Source organism: Mauremys mutica, chromosome 16 (genome assembly GCF_020497125.1).
Source record: "Mauremys mutica isolate MM-2020 ecotype Southern chromosome 16, ASM2049712v1, whole genome shotgun sequence".
NCBI lineage: Eukaryota > Metazoa > Chordata > Testudines > Geoemydidae > Mauremys > Mauremys mutica.
In genome coordinates, this window is record NC_059087.1 from 31994465 (window position 1) to 32016765 (window position 22301).

Below are 22301 nucleotides of genomic sequence, written 5' to 3' on the forward strand. Positions count from 1 at the left end.
TTGGGTATGTGGTGTGGCAATGCGCACTAAAAATTCCCCAGTGTATTAATGTAGCAATAGACAAGCTGTCATTAAATGACTGTAAAAAATTTTATGTATGTTCATCCCCCTAAAGTGTCATTCATGATCTTCTTAGAAGCCACTGAATGAAATGCAAGTTAATGAATAACCCAGTAGAAATTGTTTCATTATACTCATGATGGAAAAGAGCCATCTAATTCTTGGATGTGATGTCAGACTTGAGAGTCAGACAATTAGAAACTTACTCATGCTTCCGCTGCTCAAACAGCTGCCACTCTGGTGGCATTCCCAGGGCAAGCTGCTCAGCCTGCATTGACAGTTCAACCCAGGCTGCCAGAGTTTTAGCACAAAGCTGCTTTGGTGTCAGTTTTAAGAAGAGTTAAGAGGAATGCACAGAAGTATTGTTCAGAAGCTTGAAGGAAGTTGGCATCAAAGAGGGAAGGGAGCCATCTGTAGTGCAACAGGGAGGGTTGTATAAGCAGGTCATGCCTGTGAAAGTTTTAACATGGATCAAGCAAGAATAATGCCACTTTTTTCAATTATTAGTTATTCCATCATGATTTTTATAGTGTTAGGAGGCAAAGATAAAAAGCTGTCCCCCAAATCCACCCTCAAAATGTCCTCTTTTTCATAATAGTACGACCTGTCTACACTCTTTTTTCACCAGTAGTTGAAGATAGACATTTTTATCTCAAATTCGTTTTTAAAGAGGTGAGAAGCTTGAAGTATGCACATCTTTTTCTCAGCAGACTCTAACTTGAAACAGATATTATAGGTGGATTCGATAGCAGTACATATTGTTAAGGCTGACTGACATTTTCCATTATAAGACTCTGTTTTCACTTGCTTACAACTTGTCAGAAATTGAGTTGTTCAGGCTGCAATTTTCAAAGTTGGGTGACTGCCTCAGGTGGATTATATAAAAAATAAGGGTTCAGCAAATGTGGTCTAGCCATTCTGAGAACGAAGTTAGGAAAAAATGTTACAAAATTCTTACAATTGTGTTGAGACATTCTAATCTAGTGCCCCTGTGCTTGGGAGCAGAGATTCAAAATTTGGCAGAGAAACGCCTTTTGTCATTCCTGAGAAAATCTACCCAAATTTGTCTGAATTGTTAGCCTCTGAAAATTTTCATTTGCGTGTGCTCAGTATAGGTTTTAGAGACTAGCAGCAAAACTATCCAAATATTCCCTCTTCACTGAGCATGTGTTACCCCCAAATAGGTTACTGGACATGCCCCAGCCTGGGGCATTTTCTGCAAATGCTCATCCTAGATGAGGGGGAACACTGTACTGCCAGGCACCAGAGCTGAGATCAAGGAGACTGTATCTCCTGTCCTGTCAGTACTTCCTTAGCTAGTGCTCGTGCAGTATTTGAGGAGAAGGAGGATGCTGCCTGATTGTCGTGCAGGAGTGGAGAGGGGACAGATTGGTGATGGGACAGGAATAGCAGGGGGTGGGAACAAGGATGGGGACAGGAGCAGAAACAGAACAAATCTGGCTGGGGAAATAGAAGCAAAGGAGGATAGACACTGGGAAAGGGAGGTAGGAACAGATGGGATATGAAGGGGTGAGAGGGTTTATATAAACACTCTTCTCCAGAATCTGGAATAGAACTCAGGGTTCTTGAGTCTCTGTATTCCTCTGCTGTTAGCAAATATTTGTGAAACCCACTGTCAAAGTATATGTCTCATCTTCCTTTAGTGGCTGACCCACAAGGAGTATATCAACCTCCTCCTTCTCCTATGGCTTGTGTGTTAGTGGCCTGTGCTGTAAAGAAAAAAAAAAGGTAAATTCATTTTTAAAAACTACATAAAAAGAATATTAGAGTAACAAAAGCAAGTATTCAAAAATTAGGAATTCCAGAATTATAGTTGCTCGTACAAATTTAATTTCAGCCCCCTTATGTGTTTGCATTATAATACAGCCGTTAATTACATGATTGATTTTCCACAGAACCTCTGCCTTTTTGAGTGCACAGGATGGGTTGTGTTCAGGGATTGAATCCAGGTCATGTAGTGAATGAGGCTGTCTGTAGGACCACTGCCTTATTTGTTGTGGAAACAGGAAATTATGAAGTGATGGGGAGAGGGTTGGTCTTGGCGCACGGCTAAAGCATGTGATTGTCAACCTGAAGAACTGGAATCTATCCTTGAATCTATCCTTGCCTCTGCCATAAAGTTCCTATATGATGCTGGCCTAGTCATTTTACATAAATTTTTTCCACAGATGACCACTGTGTGTTCCTCATTTTCTGGGTGCCCAACTAGAGACACCTGAGCATGATTTGCAGAAGTACTGAGCATTCAGATCTCTGGGAGCTGTGCTTTTAACATTAAAGTGTTGCAAAAATGTGAAGTACTCTGAAAAAACCTAAATAGGTTGATTTGGGCACCCAGAATTAGTGAACAGTTGAGACAATTATTCTCTATATCTTAATTTCCTGTCTTAAAATGGGGATAGTACCATCATTTTACCTCAGAGATGTCGCAAAGATAAATTCATTAACATTTTTGAAGCACAATGGGGCTAAGGTGGTGAGCATCAGATGAAGCTCATGAGGAAATATCTTTATTCAGTGCAGAGTTTGAATAGTGTGAAGTAATTAAGACATGGGTTCACACATTGGATGAAGATAGAAAGAAATAGCTTCTGGTTCAGTTGAGCACTGTCCATCCAGTGCACTGAGTGAGGCAGGGGTCCTGTGGGAAAAATGGTATGTGATCATTAAATATTTTAGGCATACACACAAGAGGGCTGAATTAAAAGTTGTACAGGCAACCTTAATTTCTGCCATTCCTAACTTTTTGAAAGCTTGACTTCATAACTTTAATTTTTTTTAAAGTACGTAAAACAAATTGAATTAATCTGGAGATGTGTATTATGGTGAGTCGTTGCAGTCTCATTAATATACAGATCTCATGGACTTCTCATGCAGTCAGCTTTGTGCCTCCCTCTGTGTATATTTGCTTCTATTGTGATAGTACCCATAACAACACCAACTTGTTGTCCAAAAATGCATCACAAAAGCATGTCCACCCAACCCTGGATCCTTTCCTGTGCAGCAGGTTCTACATGTTAGTGTTCAGATTTGTTGAGCTTCTGTCTATCAGGAAGTGAAATCTGGAAGCAGTGAGTAGGCCTCTGTGTCATGTCTTTCCCAGTAGATCTGATATCCTTGGTGCTGAAATGGTAGCTGGAAGAAATGAATACATTGTTTACTAATTGTAATGCTATATTGAGATTGAACATAAAAATTGCTGGTAGCAGAAGTGCTAGTCTATGATTTAAACCAGGGGTCTCAAACTCAGTTTACCTTAGGGCCAGTGCCAGTCCTGAAAGCCTCTCAGTGGACCAATAATGTCACTGAAGATGGTGTTCATGCCACCTCCTGGCCCATTTCCCACCCTTTTCCCTTGCTCCCTTGTCCTCATACCACCCCTGCTGACTCTGCCCGGCGACTAGTGACGCTGCCTCTGCCCGGCAACTATTGATTGTATCTTTGTCTCTCGCCCCCAGCCAATGGGAACTAGCATGCTGCCTTCGGCACGTGTGCCATAGGTTGCCTACCCCTATCTTAATGCAAAATTGTGGCAATGTCTCACTGTATGATCTTTAAACGGACTTTTTGTCCTCATTATTTCATATAAACAGGGTCTGAATTTGGTTTCCAGTGCCATGTCCATATCATTTGATAAACAGGATGAAATACAACAAGATGTCACATTGCAAATGCATATAAAACATAAGACCAAATGCTGCTGACTAAGGGTCTTATGCTGCCACCAGCGAAGTCAGTAGTTCGCTGTAGTCTTCACCAGCAGCAAACCATTAATTGTAATACCATTTTTTGTCAGTTTTACCCAAAAATGGAATAAAATTGATGAACGTTGGGAGGATGGCTGTAAATGTTTAATCTGTAGCTTTAATATATAGAAAATTCTCATTTTGAGTTATCTTATGATGAAATCCAGAAGCATGATGAGTGCCTGCCAGAAATGAGGTAGAGGCTATGTATTCTGCCCTAAAGAGTGGTCTCTGTTGGACTAGTGAGGGAATTTGATTCCATAGTTGAGGATTTTCCACTTATAAAGCTTTGCCTTGATTCTCAGATACTTAAATCTAAGCATTTTAAAGTTATCCTAGACTAATTTTAGCTGCCATGATAATAGCTGGTGTGGTGAAGTGGAGAGGTCGTTTCTCAGATAGTTGTGACTTAAATCATAGTTTTGTAGATAAAAAACAAAGCCTTGATTGCACCCATAAGTGAATAAGAATCCACTTATTAAGAATAAGAATCCAGTCTTAGGAGTTGGAGGATTCATGTAATATGCTGTCTGTGCATAACAAGCAGCCATATTCTGCACTTTAAATTAATGTTTTATCAGAAAAATAAACCACACTGTTTCTTGATCCATGTTAATCTTTAAAATGTACACAGTCAATTTAAATTTGGACCAGAATTTCTTTGGTTTAATAAAAAAATCCAATAGAAATATTTTCAATTAAAAAAATAGACATATTTTCTTGTAATGTTGGTAACAAACATTGAAGCACTAACAACCTGAGAGTTAAATTCACTGTGAACAGTGAAACTGACTATTGATTTTTGTTGTCCCAAGTGAGTGGCAAATGTACACAAAGAACATAAATAGGGAAAAGTAAATGGGATTTTAAAAATGTGTTCACTTTTAATTATCTGATGTGTTGCATAGGCAAAGAAATTGTTTTATAATATATGATGTTTAAATTGACAGTGCCAGTTTAAAGTGACCTTCAGTATAAGCGTGGCATTATGGCCAGACCTGCACTATTTTGCTGGTATTCTGTTCCATCTAGCTGATACTCGTTTCCACAGCTTTGCTCTAAAATAATATACACATTAATTAAAATACTACTAGCCATGGGTCAAGAGGCATATGAAGGGTGAATCCCTACCAGTGAGGACCAGAGACTGTCCTCATGAGATGTCGTGGTGGGCATGTGCTATGTATAGACCACTGGATCAGAAGGATGAGGTAGATGAGGCTTTCTTCGGACAACTAACTGAAGTTTCCAGATCATAGGCTCAGGTTCTAATGAGGGACTTCAATCACCCAGCAGATGTCAGGGAGAGCAATACAGCAATGCACAGACAATCCAGGAAATTTCTGGAGAGTGTTGGGGACAACTTCCTGGTACAAGTGCTGGAGGAACTGACTAGGGGCCGTGCTCCTCTTGACCTGCTGCTTACAAACAAGGAAGAATTGGTAGAGAAAGTAGAAGTGAGTGGCAACCTAGGCAGCAGTGACCATGAGATGGTTGAGTTCAGGATCCTGACAAAAGGAAGAAAGGAGAGTAGCAAAATACAGGCCCTGGACTTCAGAAAAGCAGACTTGGACTCCCTTAGGGAACTGATGGGCAGGATCCCCTGGGAGGCTAATACAAGGGGGAAAGGAGTCCAGGAGAGCTGGCTGTATTTTAAGGAAGCCTTATTGAGGTTGCAGGAACAAACCATACTGATGTGCAGAAAGAATGGCAAATATGGAAGGTGACCAGCTTGGCTTAAGAGTGAAATCTTCAGTAAGGTTAAACTCAAAAAGGAAGCTTACAAGAGGTGGAAATTTGGACAGATGACTAGGGAGGAATATAAAAATATTGCTAGAGCATTCAGGGGTGTAACCAGGAAGGCCAAGGTACAATTGGAGTTGCAGCTAGCAAGGGATGTGAAGAGTAACAAGAAGGATTTCTACAGGTATATTAGCAAAAAGGTCAGGGAAAGTGTGGGACCCTTGCTGAATGGAGGAGGCAGATGATGTAGAAAAAGCTGAAGTACTTAATGCTTTTTTTTGCCTCGATCTTCACAGACAAGGTCAGCTCCCAGACTGCTGCACTGGGCAACACAGTATGAGTAGAAGGTGACCAGACCTCAGCAGTGAAAGAACAGGCTAAGGACTATTTAGAAAAGCTGGACATGCACAAGTCCATGGGTCTAGATCTAATGCATCCAAGGGTGCTGAGGGAGTTGTCTGATATGATTGCAGAGCCATTGGCTATTATCTTTGAAAACTCGTGGTGATCGGGGGAGGTCCCAGACGATTGGAAAAAGGCAAATATAGTGCCCATATTTAAAAAGAGAAGAAATAGAACCCGGGGAAATACAGACTGGTCAGCCTCACTTCAGTCCCCAGCAAAATCATGGAGCAAGTCCTCAAGGATTCAATTTTGAAGCACTTGGAGGAGAGGAAGGTGATCAGGAACAGTCAACATGGATTCACCAAGGGCAAGTCATGCCTGACCAACCTGATTGTCTTCTATGATGAGATAACTGGCTCTATGGATATTGGGAAAGCGGTGAATGATATATCTTGACTTTAGCAAAGCTTTTGATATGGTCTCCCACAGTATTCTTGCCAGCAAGTTAAAAAAGTATGGATTGGATGAATGGACCATAAGGTGGATAGAAAGCTGGCTAGATTGTTGGGCTCAACAGGTAGTTATCAACAGCTTGATGTCTAGTTGGCAGCCGGTATCAAGCGGAGTACCCCAGGGGTCGTCCTGGGGCTGGTTTTGTTCAACATCTTCATTAATGATCTGGAGGATGGGATGAATTGCACCCTCAGCAAGTTTGCCGATGACACGAAGCTGCGGGAAGAGGTAGATACGCTGGAGGGTAGGGATAGGGTCCAGGTGACCTAGACAAATTGGAGGATTGGGCCAAAAGAAATCTGATGAGGTTCAACAAGGACAAGTGCAAAGTCCTATACTTAAGAAGGAAGAATCCCATGCACTGCTTAGCCAGCAGTTCTGCAGAAAAGGACCTGGGGATTACAGTGGACGAGAATCATAAATCATAGAATATCAGGGTTGGAAGGGACCTCAGGATCTAGTCCAACCCTCTGCTCAAAGCAGGATCAGTTCCCAACTAAGAGAAGCTGGATATGAATCAGCAGTGTGCCCTTGTTGCCAAGAAGGCCAACGGCATATTGGGCTGTGTTAGTAGGAGCATTGCCAGCAGATCGAGGGAAGGGATTATTCCTCTTTATTTGGCACTGGTGAGGCCACACCTGGAGTATTGTGTCCAGTTTTGGTCCCCCCACTACAGAAGGGATGTGGACAAATTGTAGAGAATCCACTGGAGGGCAACGAAAATGATTAGGGGTCTGGGGCACATGACTTATGAGGAGAGGCTGAGGGATCTGAGGTTATTTAGTCTGCAGAAGAGAAGCATGAGGGGGGATTTGATAGCAGCCTTCAACAACCTGAAAGGGGGATTCCATAGAGGATGGAGCTCGTCTGTTCTCACTGGTGGCAGATGACATAACAAGAAGCAATGGTCTCAAGTTGCAGTGGGGGAGGTCTAGGTTGGGCATTAGGAAACACTATTTCACTAGGAGGGTGGTGAAGCACTGGAATGAGTTACCTAAGGAGGTGGAATCTCCATCCTTACAGGTTTTTAAGGCCCGGCTTGATAAAGCCTTTTCTGGGATGATTTAGTTGCTGTTGGTCCTGCTTTTGAGCAGGGGATTGGACTGATGACCTCCTTAGGTCTCTTCTATGATTCTCTGAGAAGTCACCTCCGCAGACTCAGGTGGTGAGCAGGGGGATTCTTACCAGAAGGGCTTGTAAAATTTATCAGACACTTACAAACTGAGAGATACAAAATATAAAAATGGGGATGGATGCAGTGCTTCAGCAACAAAATTCAGCATTTGGCACTGTAGTGAATATCCCAGTTACCCTGCCACCATCTACTGGGAAAGGGGCTAGGATTTCTACTATGATGCTGTCCCTGGACCCTAATTGTGGACTCTCTCTTTCATATAACCCCTTGGCTGGTAAATGTCAGAAATCTAAGTCTTCCCTCCCTCCTCACTTTCCTTTTTTCTGCCAACTCAGGTAGACAAGATGGCATTGGTCACATTCAGCTCATATTTGTGAAGTGTTCTTCACAACCCTAAGGGTTAGAAGCTTCATTTTTGTTTTGAATGAAATGATAAATTCTAAACAAATAGATACCAAGGTAATGGTCCTAGACTTGGAATTTCCATACCAGCCTTTTGCTGGTAGGTGTCTGAAATTTGTGGTCCTCTTTCCACCCTACTCCTCCTGGCTGATGGAATGGAGAATGTATTTTTTTTCTTAAACTCCCTCCTCCTTCCTACACACTCCAGAGTTTCCTGACTTATAGGGGAGAGGGTCTTCTGCTAGTCTAGCTCTTCATTTTTTAATTGTCCTCAACAAGAAAATACTGAAAAATATGCTGTACCTAAATAGGCTGTCCTGAATATGCATTATATGCCCATTATTGGCCAGCCAACCATATTTACTCAAAGGTGTAGCTCCATCAAGGGTAGCATCCTTACCTAGTCAGCCCAATGAACTGCTAAGGTCATTTATGTTGAGAAACCAGAAACATAGATGTGAATTATTCAACTTCTTTTTGCCTCTATATAAAAAATGGTCTTGACTTATTTTGTTTAGTTAAAAACATATGCAGTTATGTAGGGAAAGTAAAAATGGACAAATGTTTCCTTAGCTGTCATTTGCTGGACTTCTGCAATTCGTATTTCCTGTAAATTTCATAGTAATGTTTAAGTACACATGTAGCACATTCCCTAAATTCAGAATTGCATGTTAGATTAAATCATGGTTCTTAACCAGTGGGTTGAGACACCAAGGATGGCTATGAGTAGATTTCGGGGCGTCACGACCACCCTTCCTTTCTTTATTGCTAGGTGAGAGGGGAGTCCCAAAACATATGGAAGGGAGGGAGGTTCCAGATCTTTTCTGTTGTAACATGAGGGTCACAGAATGGGTAAAGTTGGGACCCACTGGACTTAATGTTCCACAAAAAGCTAATTTGATTTATTGCATAGGGCTGTAAGAGTACTTGAGAATATTTAATTGATAAATATTACAGTTTATCAAAGTTAAATAATCCAGTTAGCACCTTTTAAAAAAAGTCTCTAAATACGTATTTACTTAGCCCTAATTGCTTAAGTAAATAATGAGTCTTCAAGAATCACTTAAACTGAATCCACATATGTAAATTTGAGTACATAAATAGCATTTTACAAAGGTGTCCTAAACACACTTTTTAAAAGTACCATCGGAAGGTTTGGAAATTTACCTTAATTCCATTCCCACAGAAATGGAACACATACACAAACTGTTTAAATATTAAAGGTTTGATTAAGATTTCTGAATCCAGAAAATTTAGATTTTACACTGATACTCTGTTCAGTCTAAATTCCTGACTTTGTTAATTTAGCTCAGTTTACAGATGTTTGTATATTATTATAGGTACAAATGTTTTCCCCTTTCTGCCTACTGTTGTCATTTATAGGGTCCCTTGTATGTTTAAATTGTTGACTGCTGATAACTATTTTGTTGTTTTACCTGCAGTACCTACTGAATGTGTATTTTGGTTGAAGAATTGGACATCCAGAATTGTTGTTTAAAAATTATAGTCAGTTTGTGATGCTTGCATCTGAAAATGTTGTACTTTTTCCTATTGCAAGTAAACTCTAAGATTACTGTAAATAAAAGAGATGGGAAAGAAAAAAAACCCACTTATTTTTCCTTTTTCAGTTTCCTTCCATTGTGCATTTTGTGTGTAGTAAGTTTAACTAATGATGGAGCATGCCTTTCTTTCAGACTGCAAGAGGGGGTGTTTACTAGTGATAGCAGCAGCAGAGTTTAAACTGAAGCTGTAGTCACAAGTAAGCAGCAGGCAGCTTTGTGCACAGAGAGAAAAGAAAACGGGTTAGCCCTAGCACAATTAACTTGAGCTGATGTTGCTCTCAGGTCTGCCTTAAAGATCTTTCAAACACAAGCAGAGGAGCGCAGAACCTGTGTGTGTGTGTGTGTGTGTGTGTGTGTAAAACAGGGTTAGAAAATAATCAGGACAATGTTTAAAGAGTGTTATATCAGAAAAGAAAAACAGAAGTTGACACTGTGTCTTTATGAAAAACTTTTCCTTGTATGCTTATATATGACATGGTCACATGCATACATTTCTGTTTAAAGGAGATAACAGATACTTCTGGTTAAAAGAAATGTTCCTGCAGGGCATTTAGAATTGAAGCAGGTCAAGCAAGTGATGGTGGGCTCTTGGCCTTTTTATTGTAAGGGTGGATGACACTATGGAACAGGTATTTGGACTGATTTCTAGCAAATAGAATGGTTTTAGGGATCGTAATAGAACCAGCCTGTTGCTTGGTTAATTTCCAAAATGCAAAATTTAACTACTAAGTTAATCAGAATGGTAGATGCTCTTGTGATTTCACGCTTACTGGCTGTTTGTACTAACTTTTTCCCTGTGAAAGTGACTCTTAACTAATGCAAGGGAAGAGAGAATTTTAGTTTTAAAATTTTATGAAAAGAGAATCCAAAGTTTTTTCATTTGTTAGCTTTTGAGTGCTTTTCATCCAGCTTTCTTGTCTGTGTATTGTGTTTGTGACTAAAACAATGTAAATGCACAGTACTATGTAAATACTTTATAGTGGCTTTGGCCAGGCCAAGCATACTTTTTCATCTATGCTTACATACAGTGGCAACCTTTTTCTTTCTGTTATGGTCCTTGCTCCAGTCAGATGATGCCTTTATCATCTCCAAGTTGCATCACTGAAATGTGCTGTTGATGGGACTGGCTATACCTGAAGACAACTTACAAGATTTTGCTGGTACAAAAGACAGCTCTGTACTTTCTTAACAGTTCCATGCAAGGAGCAGGAGGTGTATGGATTGTACTGGCATCCTGTTTGTTTCCGAGTGTAATTCAGGATGTTGATTTTGAACTATAAATCCTGCTATGATTTGAGTATTGAGATGCAGATCCTCAGCTGGTATAAGTGGATTTACACCAGCTGAGTATCTGCACCGGGTACCTGAAACACTACCCTTGTTTTATCTTGACATTTTACAGCAGTTGTCACACTCAAGCTACCTGTCCCCAGATTTGTACTGCAGAGTGATAGGGCAGGACATTCTCAGTAGTGGACCTTCAGTTGTGGAACTTCTTTCACTAAGCAGAACCGCAGTCTGATACAGCCAGCTTAATTTTCAGGTCATGCTCATCTGTTTGTTCAAGCTTCTTCAGAGAAGTGTTGAGAAAGTATTCTTTAATTTGATTCATGGTACAAGTTTTCACAGAAGAAGTCCACTGAGAAAATTAATTAGAAAAATAGTAAGGAAAATACTACACTAGGAAAGTGCAGTAATGAATTTCATTATCCTAGAAAATATTTTTACAATATTTCTTAGCATGTTTGAATATTTAAAAACTAGCTGTATTAGCTCCCACTTTAAAAAGAGATCAGAATATATGCAGCTTATCATAGAAGTGGCATGTCTGGGGCTCTGCCCCGGAGCGGCCGTTTGCCTCTCTGGTTTTTTGGTAGGCTTGTCTCAGCTCCTTTTGGTTTCACGCGGCACTGCTGCAGGTCCCTGTTATGGCCCCTGCCCTTCATGCCCTTTGAGATTTTATTCAAATATTCAGCCAAATATTCAAATATTTTGCGATTCTGGGACTCCATGGTCACCTGTGTTGATGAGCTCTGCATGGTCACCTGTGCTGATCAGCTCTCCACACTGGGCAAACAGGAAATGAAATTTAAAAGTTTGCAGGGCTTTTCCTGTCTGCCTGGCCAGTGCATTGGAGTTGAGAGCGCTGTCCAGAGTGGTCACAATGGAGCACTCGGGGATAGCTCCCGGAGGCCAATACTGTCGAATTGCATCCACACTACCCCAAATTTGACCCAGCAAGGTCGATTTCAGCACTAATCCCCTCGTCGGGTAGAAGTACTGAAATCGATTTTAAGACCCCTTTAAGTCAACAGAAATGGCTGCGTTGTGTGGACCGGGTGCAGGGTAAAATTGATCTAACGCTGCTAAATTCGACCTAAACTCATAGTGTAGACCAAGGCTTTGTCTCTTAATTGTTTCTGTCGGTCCTCCCTGCCCCCCACTGATTGCCAATTGACTTCATTTGCCCCTACTAACCCATCCTGTCCTTTTCCCAAACCCCTTCAGTTCCCTCCAACCTAATCACCATCTGCTCAAAAACATCCCCCAATTTATATACCTATACGCTAAGCTCAGATCCCCTCTTCTCCTGTCTACAGCTCAGAACTACCCACACAGCTCTGAACCTTTTCCTACCTGACATCCCCAGGCTCAGAGTGGAGAACACAGAATAGAGGACGAGGGAAAAGGAGAAACAACAGAATAGATTAATAAAGAGTAAATTAGACCTCCAGTGCCCAGTGGATCTGCAGTGCATGTCAGGGAAATTTTATCCCACTGTGTACACAACTGCTCACATTTACAATACAATATTCTATTCGCTTCTAAAGTATTGAATGAATGAAAACAGCAAATCAGGAGAGAGGATGTGAAATTTCACAGGGGAAGTGAAAGATTCTTCCATTTTTCTGCCGTAATGGAAGCTTGAAGCTGTTGGAGTGTTTTCCCCAGTGTTGAGGCGGATGCAGGAGAATCCTGGTACATGGGGTCTTAACTCCAAATAGAGATTTTCTCTAAAGTATCAAAGTAAAGAGGATTTTAGTGTAATCCCATTTAAGGTTGAAATAATTGTTTAGCAATGATTATTTGCAGCAGATTATCAATCTAGAAAAAAAATATAGATACTTTATAATGAAGGATTCTGCCTTTGCTCTCCCTTTCCATTGCAATGATACATTTCAAACTGCGTCTAGCTGTTAGATAATATGACAGTAGTGGTCTGGACCGTGCTTTTGTCCGACTCTTCTCTCATTTGAATCTTTGCTTGCTGCCCGAGACTTCAGAATTTTCTCCATTGGCATTTACTTCTGAGTTCCATTTCTTAGGGAGATGTGAGAGGTAATCTCAAATTTCAACCAGAGTGCAAAGATAAATCAAGATAAGCATATTAATCAAATGACTTTTTAAAAATGTGGATTAATGCCCAACCCTAACTAGGGATTGCGGGGAGCGAAGAAAACTATCATATCCCCATTTTCACAGAGTTCTACAGAGAGCCAAATCAGTCACCACTAATGCTTTGAGATTAGCAATGCCTGGATTTAATCTTGAGTAACTGTTGAGAGAGGCTTCACCAAAACAAAACCTTGTAAAAGCTCTTGAATTTGTAGACATAAAATATATTTTTTTCTTGGTGAAGCTGGTCATCTAGGAAATTTTATAGAAAGACAGGAATCCAAGTGAAGTAAAAGGCTCTTTAGGTAGTATCTGAGTTACAGAAATTGCCTAAAACCTGAGTTTGGAGGAAGGAAATTCAGTGTGGCTGAATGCTTTGTTCATTCTCTGTCACCTCATTTGTTCATGTGTATATGTTTAGCTACTGGCCCAATGGACACTATATTCTAAACTGGGAAACCAACTCCCTAACTAATCCAGGGAGGTGTATCACAGAGAAGAACAGTGCTAGAATAAAACAGTGCTGGAATAAAACAGTAACTATTTCCTGGAAAGCCTCCTGCTTTCCCTCCTTATTTATGTGTTTTAGGGTTTTCTTTAGATAGCAGCCTCAATATATCCAGTTGCAGGAGACACTCTTGGGAATAGGCCCGCAGATTCAAGGGTCTCTTATCTGCTGCTGTGGTTTTCAGCTCAGTCACAAGACCACATGGTGCCCAATTCCAGAGTTTTCACCATTCCAATGAATATGTAACCTTCTGATGTTTTGAGAACTTGGAATAAGAAGCTGTGAGGGGAATAGAAGTAAAAGGAAACAAGAGCAGGGGAGAAATAAACAGAAAAGAAGTAAAGTTGAGAGTAAGGAAAACAAAGTGGACAAACAAAGGAGAGAAAGTGGCAGGTGTGCCATTACGTGGACAAAAAGAAAGTGGAGAGGTGCCCATTTACCATACTGCCAAGGGGTGTGTGTGTGTGTGTGTGAGCCACTCCATTAAAGTATTTAAAAATAAGAACAAAATAAGGAACTTCTTATATGAAACCATATTTACATAACATTAGGTTGCGACATAACATGGCACAATCAAAGCAGAAATGCTATACTTGAGCAAGCAAAAAAACCCCAAACCCTTTTTTAAAGATGATTGAAAAAGAAAGAAACAAAAATGTGCATCTTCTTTTCTGCTTCTTCATGATGAAGGCTAAACAAGATTTGGGTGGTTTTTTTTTCTTTCCAAAAGCTCTTCCCTTCACTTTGTCTTGCCTTGTAAATATTAGGAATGTAAAATCTTGCCTTTCGAGTTTTTGCTGGAAGTTTCTTTGGAGGTTCAGAGAAGTGGATTGGGAGCTTCCTGGGCCATTAATTGACAGGGCAGATTTACCAGATAGTAACTGTGAAAAAACGGGACGGGGGTGGGGAGTAATAGGCACCTATATAAGAAAAAGTCCCCAAAAATGGGACTGTCCCTTTGAAAACAGTACATCTGGTCACCCTAGGCAGATGGGTTAAATTTTTAACTAATATCTTTTCTCCCACCAGTTTGCCAGAATTTGAATTAAATAGATGTTAACAAAGGAAAGATTAACTAAAAATTCCATCGGTTCATAGTTCACTGCCATGATATTTGTGATGTCATAATGCTACTATTTCTTCAGTTCTCCATAGAGTCTTCTAGGAAAAACGGGGTCGGGGTAAACAAGACCTAAATTTCTAAATGTAATAAACAACTAGAATAAAACAGTTTGGCAGGTGGGTGAGGGTGAGTCTTTTATAACTTCTTTATATATTTGAAAAGAAGAAAAACAGAGATACAAACTTACTTATTTTCCTTTACAAGTCATCTTTAACTTCTTAGGACTCAATCCTACAGACTCTTACTCATATGAACAATCCCACTGAAGCCAATGACAGTACTTGTTGAAGTTGGAGTTCTGCAGGTGAGTAAGGTTTTGTACAATCATGCCCGTTTTTATGCACTTAATTGTGCTTGTGTATTGCAGATACTACCTCTGAAGTTTTAGCCTCATGATAATTAAATTAATCATATATTTTAAGTACGTCATCACCTGGCCACAGCGTGCATGTAGGAAATTAACACATCCCCATTTTTAACATTGTTAAGACATATCAATCCATAGCCGTGTGCTATACATTATCACAGTATTATAGACTAGAGTATCAAATGAGATGTGGCTTTCTTTATGCTACTCAGGTGGGGCAAAAAGGCCAGAATCTGAACACAGATGGCCAGCGGGAAATTCTCTTGGTGGCATGAAGCGCACCCAGATGGCTCCTGTGCCATTAGCCCTCTGTCCCATCGTAGGGGCATATCATAGATATGATCAGCATCAGGGGAGGGTAGGTAGTGGAGTTATGCCTATTCTCCACTGCTGTAGTGTCCTTAATGGTATAACTTAAAGCAGCCATGTAGGTGCTCTAACTCTCGTCGGGGTGGGACCAGCACAGACTGGCCTTTAGAATTTGGGAGCTGTAACTAGTTTTCTGGCCCTTTCATCTCCTGGGTCAAATGGAACTTGCGTACCAGAGAGAATCCGTCAGTACACCTCTACCCCGATATAACATGGCCTGATATAACATGAATTTGGATATAATGCAGTAAAGCAGTGCTCCAGGGGCAGTGGGGCTGCGCATTCTGGCGGATCAAAGCAGGTTCGATATAACGCGGTTTCACCTATAATGCAGTACGATTTTTTTGGCTCCCAGGTACAGTGTTTGGGGTAGAGGTGTATTAATTTCAAATGTGACATTATTTAAATTTTATTATGTTAAAAATAAATCACTAGCTGTAAGAATACTGTATATCCAATCACTCTCCTACATCAGAAACTGAGACTGTTACCCTCTCTGCTGGTCGGTATTTGTAAGATGATAGCTTAATTCAAAGTGGTGTTTCTTGGTATAGCCCAGAGGTGGGCCACATCTGGGCCACGGGACCCTCCTGCCTGGCCCCATAGCGCCTGGCCCTGGAGGCTAGCCCCCGGCCCCTTCCCCGCTGTTCCTCCTCCCCTGCAGCCTCAGCTCACTGCGCTACTGCTTGGCGGGGCTGTGAGCTCCTGGGCCAGTGCAGCTGCAGAGCCCGGCCTGACCCGGTGCTCTGTGCTGCGTCGCGGCGTGGCTGGCTCCCGCCGGGCGGCGTGGCACGCCTGTAGCATTGCCAGCCACTGGTGTGACGGGTTGGATCACAGAACTCCTCCTAGGAGCTGCCACCCGATGTGTCAAGACTACTTCTGTTCCTGACTTCCTTACCAGTTTGGGGCCCCAGCACCCTGTCCTGCTGAGCCAGACACTCCCGTCTGCTCCAACACAGACCCAGGGTCTGGATTACTTGCCCCAAAGCTACAGGTTTACCTGAAAGCAGCTCACAGAAGTGTTTCTGTCTTAACACTCAGATGCCCAACTCCCAATGGGGTCTAAACCCAAATAAAGCCGTTTTCCCCTGCATAGAGCTTATACAGGGTAAACTTATAAATTGTTTGCCCTCTATAACACTGATAGAGAGAGATGCACAGTTGTTTGCTCCCCCAGGTATTAATACATACTCTGAGTTAATTACTAAGTAAAAAGCGATTTTATTAAATACAAATAGAAAGTAGGATTTAAGTGGTTCCGAGTAGTAACAGACAGAACAAAGTAAGTCACCAAGCAAAATAAAATAAAATGCACAAATCTATGGCTAATCAAACTGAATACAGATAATCTCACCCTCAGAGATGCTTTAGTAAGTTTTTTTCCTCAGACTGGAGACCTTCCAGGCCTGGGCACAATTCTTTCCCCTGGTACAGCTCTTGTTCCAGCTCAGGTGGTAGCTAGGGGATTCTTCATGATGGCTCCTCTCTTTAGCCAGCTGAAGGACAAATGGAGGGGTCTCCCAGGGGGTTAAATAGACTTTCTCTTGTGGGTGGAGACCCCCCTCCTCACCTGTATGCAAAGTCCAGCTCCAAGATGGAGTTTAGGAGTCACCTGGGCAAATCACATGTCCATGCACGGCTCACAGTTTTTACAGGTAGCATCCATTGTTTACATGCTACCTTGAATGTCCTCAAGTAGACTTCTTATGTGGATTGGTGCATTCCAAGATCCATTGTCCTTTAAGTGTTTCTTGACTAGGTACTTAATTTCAACATTCCTTTCTCCAGGAACTGACCAAATCATCTACTAAGGTTATTTAGAAATCAAGCCAGTACACAGCCAACATTCATAACTTAGAATACAAAAAAGATACCTGCATACAAATAGGATTAATGCATTGAGTAGATCATAACCTTTATGGAAATATGTTACATGGCATATGTAGCATAAAACACCATTCTAAGCATATTTCCATGAAGCCTTATGGGAGATACCATCACAACTGGTGCTCCAGGTAGCGTGGTCAGGGAGCAGGGGGGTTGGATAGAGGGCAGGGGAGTTCGGGGTGTTAGGGGCGGTGGTGTGGATAGGGGTTGGGGTGGTCAGAGGGTGGGGAACAGGGGGGTTGAATGGGGGTAGGGGTCCTGGTGGGGGCAGTCAGGAAGGAAGGGGGGTTGGATGGGGCAGCAGGGGGCAGTCAGGGGCAGGCGTTCGGGGGGGGGGGGGGGGACCGGGAACAGGGTGGTGGTGGATGGGGCAGGAGTCCCAGAGGGGCTGTCGGGGCGAGAAGCGGGGGGGGAGGGTGTCAGATAGGGGGCGGGGACCGGCCCATGCCTGGTTGTTTGGGGAGGCAGAGCCTCCCCTAACTGGCCCTCCATACAATTTCGGAAACCAGATGCGGCCTTCAGGCCAAAAAGTTTCCCCACCCCTGGTATAGCTTGTTGTTTTTTGGCCCAAGTTGCTAACTTAGGAAGTGATAACATTTTAGCTGCTTATCTATGACCAGCAGCTTTACAGAGGAATGCTAATGAATCTGTCATGAAGTAGTTTCCAAATACTGCCAGAAATAAACTTCTGTAATGACTTGCTGGGTCTCCATGTCAAACCAAGCTTTGTGCAACTGATCAACTGTAAAACTGAGCTTTGTGCAGTAAGCTTGATTTGAGATTAAGATTAAGAGACAGTAAATTTAAGATTAGTTGGTAATCAGGCCGTGTTTTTTCTGCTTCATATGTCACTGCTAACCATCATCAATCATAAAGACTCTGGAATTGGAAATTAACCTGCAGTTTTGCTCAATTGTGCAAGGCATAATAAAATAGTTTTTCTGTATCCTACTTTTTTAGCCTGTTTGTATTAATTGTGATTATTAGTGGCACATTTATCCTTTCTAGTATCTATCAAGATAAAACATTGATAGTGCAAGATTTTTTTTATTGTAGCTGAAAGTTAATGTGAGTCTGTGTTCTTCTCTAAAATATATTGACTAAATACTGTTTTAAAACTCCTTGTGCTTGATAGATTTTGCTCCTATGTTTGTGTTTTTATTTTTCAGTTCTCTCCTCCAAGCACCTCAGATCTAAAATTAGATATCCCTGTTTTTTGTGTACTGGAAGTATTATTTTCTTTTTTTAGTCTTTCCTGTTGTAAAGCACTAACTAATTTAGACAATGCATATGTAAGAAAATAGAGATTTTTAACTAGAATCTGATTGAGGGGTATATCTCCATTGATAGATGTCACGTTGGTAGACTATTACCATTGGTAGAATGGTATTTCCGTTTAATTTAGATTTTCCTGGCTCACATGCCTCTGGCATGCCATTAGGGTGGTTTAAAAGTTATTGTAAAGATCAACACAAGTAGTTTACTGGGTTTGTGGAAGTGGTGTTCCATCTGTTTGGTTACTTGCATACTCCTAGAAATGGCTGGTTTCAGACAGGAGTTTTAATTTTGGGGTTCTGGTATTCAATTTAGCATACAGTTTTTAGCCTCGTGATTTCAGTAGTCAGAGTAATCATACAAATGTGATGAAAGATGCCTGTGGATCCTAGGTGAAATCATTGCATAGGAACGAGGCAAATTAGACATTTCACCCCTATAGAGGCTGGGCTTTTGCATAGTTGGGGCAAAAATATTTTACATTAATACTTTCAAAGGTATTTGTTTGCACAATTTTAGGTAACTTAAAAAAATTGGGATTAGGAAGAAATTTTTTATATGGAGATAATTGTCCACTTGGTTGTGTTTTTTTTTTTTTTTTTTTTACACTCTCTGTAATGCATCTGGTACTAGGGATGGTCAAAGAGAAGATAACAGATTAGATGGCCACTGATCTGATGCAGTATGTCTGCTCCCATTACTGGTTTTGTTTTTTCAATTTGACTTTTTTTTTTGGGGGGGTGGGGTAAAAAGCCAAATCTATTTCTAGTCTGGTGTAGATACTAGCTTTCTCAAAGTCTGTTGCTGAATAATATCTTCTAATACTTCCCTATTGGGAAGAGGGTTGAAAAACAGTTGCAATACCTTATAGGCAACTTTTCTGACCCATTCCCTTCCAAGAGTCAGACTTTAACTGGAACCCTATTTGCTTCATAAATCTGTATGACCCCTTCAAAGCTTGTTGCTTTCACCAATAGAAGTTGGTCCAGTAAAAGATATTACCTCACCCACCTTCAGGTATATTGAGATGTGGCTAATTATGAGGTCTCATGCAGTAGCCAGCAGTTGTTGACTTTTCATTTTTAAACTGGGAAGAGTTGTGTGGCAATTGAGTTTAATATCCTGTTTTTGAAAAAAAAAAAAAAAGAAATGCTTTTCTGATTGAAGACTTTTAAAGTACAGTCTTTGATTTTGCAGCTTTCAATGTGAAGTGTCAGAAAAGCAACATCTGAAACTTGCTGGGACAAAGAAGACTCATTTGTTACCTATCACTATTTGGTAAGTTTATAGATTTTATCTAGACAAGTTTTGCTGCAGGTTTCCACAGCTGTGATTGATTAGTCTGTTCATGAAATAAGAGGCAAACTAAGGTCAACACCCTCTCAAAAATACTTTCAAGTCATCTCTGCCCTCATGGTGGAGGGTAAAAGATTTATCCTCTGCCCAATGTCAGCTGTCTCACCTGCCTCTGAGGCCATGTCTACACTACCACTTATGTCGACAAAATTTGTCGCTCATGGGCATGGAAAACCTCCCCACCCCCCTTAGTGACATAAGTTTCGCTGGCTTAAGGGGATAGTGTGCACAGCGCTATGTCGGCAGGAGAGGTTTTCACTGGTACAGCTGTGCCATTGTAAGCTTGCTAGTGTAGACATGGCATTAGATAAAAAATCCCAAACCATCTCCTGGAGTGCTTAATGCCCCCATCTTGCCACTTTTTTTTATGAAAACCTTCCGTTTCCTACCTGCAACTTCTACAGTGCACTTAAGGGTTGTTAGAACAAAAATCTGTATCACACTGGACATTTTGGGGGCAGTACAAAATCTATGTTAATACCAAAATAATGAAATTCAGGTGCTGGGAAAGGAAGGAAGGGAAAGAGTATTAAATACTGGGGTCTCTCTCTTTCCCTTTTTCTTTCTCTCCTACTTTACTTTGTTCTCAGCACTAAGCAGATATCTTTACATATCTTTAAATATGAGATTATAAACTTTACTAGGCATCTTGCTCTTTCAGCCAGGACATGTGGATGGAGAAGGTAACAGGAGAAACATAAACACCTTACTTGGTCAGAAATAGAGCGACAGTAGAAAGGATAACCCCATACTTTGAAAACTTTATAGCAGAACTGATGAGCCACAGAATGAAGTCTTATTTTTAAGAACAAAGATTACTAGCAACCAGCTGTCTAGGAATAGGGATTTGAACTTGAGTCAAGTTTTCTTGAACAGTCAGGACCTAAACTGTATTTGAGAATTTTCATCTGATTTGGGGAAAATGTTAGTAACCCACAGTAAACCACTGGAGATTTGCTAGCTGTAGTTAAACCAGATTGGAACTTTTACTCCATTCAACTACAAATCAGGGAAGATTAACTCCGGTCCTGTGTGAGAGGTGGTCTCGAGAATGGATTTCTTTGGACAGTTTGTGCTAATCTCATTTTGTACTGAATTGCCCTGGAATGTGGTATGTGTGGATTGACATCAGTGAAATCCAACAAAGCTGTCTGTTAAGAAAAGACTAAAGTTCACAGAAACAAGGTTTCATTTTCAGAGTATTGCTGATAATTTTTACAGCCAAATCTTTTTCAGCTATTTATTTTACAGTTCAGGATCCTACTTCTAGTCTGTAAGAAATATATTGCTTGTTTCCAGGCATATGACACCTTATTTGAAAACCTGCTCACTCTTTAATTCATCTGAGCTTTAGCAGTGAGAACTGCTAAATCAATTCTGATCATAGTGATTTTCTGATCATAGTGATTGAACACCGAAATGGGTTTCTGTAGCCCAGATCTACAAACAAGTTGTGTTCAGATTTTTCAGCCAAGTTTTATCTGGTGATTCACCTAATGTGATGGCATTCCCAGAGGGTTTAATGCCTGCATATTTGTTTCCCTCTTTGTCTCTTGGGGACTGTCGCAGGGCAGGTGTGGGATAGGGTAAGAGTTGTTGTCGCCGATCACTCTGGGTCTCGGGGTAGTGTGACGTAACGGCCAAAGTGAATATGGTTGCCCTCTCCTTCCGGGCAGTGTGACCCAATGGCCAAAGTCTAGTTGGTTGCCGTGAGGTGCGGGCTGCTTGGCCAAATGGCCAGAGTCTATATATAAGACTACAGTTTAGTCATGGGTATTTTTAGTAAAAGTCATGGACAGGTCATGGGCAATAAACAAAAGTTCACAGCCCGTGACCTGTCCATGACTTATACTAGGAATACCTGTGATTAAATCTTGGGGCTGGGTCACCCGGGGCCAGTGGCACCAGCTTCTGGGGATCGTGGACCACAGTTGCTCCAGCCACCTGGGAACCACCGCCGAGGCCAGCCTCCCTTTTGGGGTAGGGTGGCGTTCTCACCGGAGTCAACATCTCTTTGTGGCCTAGCAGCCAAAGTCAATATGGCTGCCCTCTTCAGCAGGGCTGAGTGGTTTAGTGCCCTGTTGGGGGAGTGGGCCACCACTTGGGGGGGGTGGTGGCTAGGGTAGGGGGATCTGGGCCCTCCCTGCTCCGCTGGGTCCCAGCTCGGGCCCTGGCAGCGGGGAATATGACCAAAGCATGCTGATGCCACCTGGCACAATGACTAGTCCCCCTGAGCTACTTCCGACCTTGTCCCTGGTGCAGTGGTCCAGATGTTGCCAGGGTCTGTGGGCTCCTCAGCCTGTGCAGCTCTCAGCAACTCTGATACTCTTTGGGCATCCACCTGGGTTTTGGCACCTCTGGCATCTGCCGCCAGGAGCCTCGGCAGTTCTTGTGTTGTAGCTTGCAAAGTGCATCCTCTCTTCTCAGCAGTCCACCTGGAATGAGCTGGGCAGCTCCCTTTTATACCTGGTCTCCAGCTGGAGCATGCCCAGC

At 41.7% G+C, this 22301-nt stretch overlaps 1 protein-coding gene across 7 annotated transcripts in view; it reads left to right on the top strand.

Annotated features, from left to right (window-relative positions):
* MTMR3 (myotubularin related protein 3) overlaps positions 1-22301 on the top strand; it is a 220682-nt gene that overhangs the window by 46632 nt on the left and 151749 nt on the right. For 4 of the 7 annotated variants that reach the window (XM_044989668.1, XM_044989663.1, XM_044989669.1 and 1 more), the window contains exons 2-3: positions 14777-14858; positions 19650-19730. The exons of 1 other annotated variant lie outside the window; for it this stretch is intronic. The gene's annotated coding sequence lies outside the window, so the exon portion shown is untranslated. Of the gene's footprint in view, positions 1-1724; positions 1810-14776; positions 14859-19649; positions 19731-22301 lie in introns of all 7 variants that reach the window. 2 more of the 7 variants (XM_044989664.1, XM_044989665.1) reach the window with 2 other exon arrangements.